General features: G+C 44.3%; 1 pseudogene; it reads left to right on the forward strand.

The window, feature by feature from the left end:
* The first annotated feature begins 471 nt into the window (after window positions 1-471).
* On the forward strand, window positions 472-2063 carry LOC119273624 (annotated as a pseudogene).
* The last annotated feature ends 1268 nt before the right edge of the window (window positions 2064-3331 follow it).

Genomic DNA, 3331 nt, shown 5'->3' on the forward strand with positions numbered 1-3331 from the left:
AAGTAAAGTTGATAGCCTCTCACTTATATACCCTATATTGTTTGTCCTGTCCATATTTTGCAATGCAAGGTTTTCTTTCTTCCAAATTTAAAAAATTTATTCTTAAAATGACCGCACATTTATTAAAAAAAAAGAAAATCCCTTTCAACTTTCTGCGTGGCACATGTTCGCTCCTCAAGATACCAAATTAGGGTCTTGTAACACATGTCAAATGATAATGAAAGCTTTTCTCTTTACCAACCCAACGCAGGAGTTGAGTTCAGTTATGTTCATAGAAACATAGCGGACTTGTTTCCCTAAACTGCCATATCTCCTTTGTTGCTTGTTTTCTTTTTTGCTATGAACAAGCAACTTACTTAGTGTACCATTTAGTTTCTGCATGTATTGTATTTTTAGTGATATGTGGTAGACTGCACACTAATTTAGACTCCCTGTCTTCTGGAAATGCTAGGAAAGTTTAAGATTCTGAAGCAATGAGTACCTGTAAAAAGGCCAGGGCGGAAGGTATATGTGTTGTGAGTTTAGATAGACTGAGCAGCCTACCGCCAGAGATAAAGGGCAACATCCTCTCCCTTTTGAATGTCGAAGAAGCAGTTAGGACTTGCACCTTATCAAGTACTTGGAGGGATGCATGGGCTAATATGCCAAAATATCTCTGCGTGATGGAAATTTTGCACGAACCAAGTTTGTTACGTTGGTCGATATGGTGCTATCACTCCACAAAGGAACTATAGAAGGGTGTCATATTTCAGGTAGCAAAAATTACCATGATGAGTTCGGTAGGTGGATGCTCATGCTGTCAAGAAGATCACCAAGATCAGTTATAATCAAGTTGAACTCAGGGCCAATGTATAGGATTCCCTCATGCCTCTTTTCTCTCGGCGATCTGAAGTCTCTGCAACTGAAAAACTGCATTATCAGTTTGCCCCGGGTATTCCAAGGTTTCAAGAGCCTAACTTACCTCATCCTGAGCTTTTTCTCCTCCACAGACAGGGATATCCAAAATCTGATCTCGAACTGACTTATTTGAGATTAACTTCTTTTGAGGGCATCAATGTCTAAACATTCAATCTCCTACACTGGAAGATCTTCTTGTTGATGGGTACTTTGAAGACATTAATTTAGATGCCCCTAATCTGGAGGAGGCCGTTCTGTCTCTTGATCTCAAAGCTAAATCATATCAATTTGTTCCAATTGCGCATGACAAGGAAAGCCATATCAAGAAGTCATTGGGAAGCCTGAGTGACATCGAAATGCTTATAGTTGGTGGTTTTTTCATGAAGGTGAGCTATTATTTGCTCCAACATTACTATGGCCTTCTTCTGCCTTCTAACTAATCTGTGTTGCCATTTCCTTTTTTTCTTTTCTTTTTGCAGTATCTATCAATGGGGTGCATAGTTACGAAGCTCCTTGTCGTGTTTACTCGCCTAGAGGATATTTCTCTTGTGATATGCTTTTCGGACCAGAGGCAAGTCTTGACCGCGTGTTCCTTATTTCAGAATGCCCCCAACTTGAAGAACCTTGGGATGTTGGTATGTATGCCTCCAGTAAATCCTCTCCCTCCCTCGATCATCCAATCCATGTTCGTTGACTTTACGCTACCTAATCGGTTGTGAGAAAAAATATATGCAGAGTTACCCTTCGAGAACATGGGATCAGGATAAGGCTAGCATTCAAGAGCTTACCCTGCAAATGCAAATGGACCATCTCGTAACAGCTAGTGTGAATGAATTTAGGGGTCGGGACTACGAAGTCGATTTCGTGGCAAAGCTACTGAGCTGGGCACCTGCTTTGGAAGAAGTGAAATTAGAGTGGAAGGGCCAAATAGACCGCAGCATGGTTCTTACCAAGCTATTAGCTCTGCCGAGAGTGTCTCCCAGGGCCAAGGTCATTGTTACATATAAGTATGCTCCCACATCACTTTGCTGAGTTAATTTGCTGCCAGGTAGAACTATTGTGGCAACTTCGTAGGTTCGTTTTGCTTCCTGTTCTCATATATTTGAATTCAAGACTTGTGTGCGGTGGATTCATGAATTAGATTCATTTGCTTCATGAGGCCTAGTTGTGTGATTAAGTTATGTGGGTTATCGGATTGCTCTGCTAAATCTGCTAATGGAACTATTGCTTTCTTACTTTCAAAGGAACACCACATGCCTGATGCTATTGTAGTAGGCAACACAGATACGATATTTGAGAGCACTTGAAAGGATGATGAGCTTACCCAAAGGTTTGCATACATGGCAAACTCTCAATCGAACTCATGGCATAAACTTCGTCGACCTCAGTTATTTGATGATATGTCTATTTTTGTTGTCGTGCTTTGTTAATGTGTTTGCTTTTCTGGCACTTGGATGCTCTTTTCTTTCTTCGTGTGCTCTCTTTTTGTTTTTGAGGCTTGCTACTGGGGATAGAGTTGCAAGCCAACCAACGAGTTAGTAGCAGACAAGATGCGTACCATTGGATGTCAGAATGATGCGCTTAATATTGGTGACCATGGGTACCCCATTACCATCAAAGTCGACTCGGAGGGTAATGAGGTCCTCAGCCTGAGAGATTCCATAGACAATGTCTACAAAGAATGCAATGCCGACTATATGGCTCGGGCAACCAAACACCTTTCGCGGGTGAATAAAAATGATTGGGTAGTTTACGGTGTTGGTCATGAAGACGACAAAGGTCATTTGGAGTCAGCCGTACGAGCACCTCTCAAATCACTCCGGGATATTTCCAATGACGGCGTCTAGCCCGAGAAGGCACAGTTATTCTGAAGAAGGGGCCGTGCAAGAGATAGGTCTGTCTCTTGTCGGCATCAGTGCACTTGACGGCGAGCCAGCCATCAGTTCAGCCGATGCAGATCACATCGGCGAGGATGGAGGGGATGTGGTGCCCATCTTGCTCGGATGTTCTAGTAAGAACCTTGCCGTTCGAGACGAGGATCCAAGGGAGTTGGTTGGCATGTCGGTGGGCCTTGATGGCGTAAGAGCCCAATGCCACTAGTGACAGACGGCTCGACAGCGCGTGAGATCGGTGGTGCTTGGGAGTTGGGACCATGCTGATGCTGGGATCATGCCAGTGATGAGGCCGAGGAGTTCCGGTGGGACGTCGGACCATGATGAAGTCAGCTTCATCAGGCTGCATGGGCGGCCGAGATCAAGGTACGGCGTATTTTCTCCCACTTGTGTGTGCTGCAACTGCAAGGAATTACGTGCTGGGACGGGGATCGAGCAATGCTACATACACAAGCACTTTACGGGCGTTTTACGGGCCTAGGCTGACGTGGGTTTCGTTAATTGGGCATTAGGGGACGCGGGGCCCCCTGAAAATCAGGGGG

This window comes from Triticum dicoccoides, chromosome 3A (assembly GCF_002162155.2).
Source record: "Triticum dicoccoides isolate Atlit2015 ecotype Zavitan chromosome 3A, WEW_v2.0, whole genome shotgun sequence".
Lineage (NCBI taxonomy): Eukaryota > Viridiplantae > Streptophyta > Magnoliopsida > Poales > Poaceae > Triticum > Triticum dicoccoides.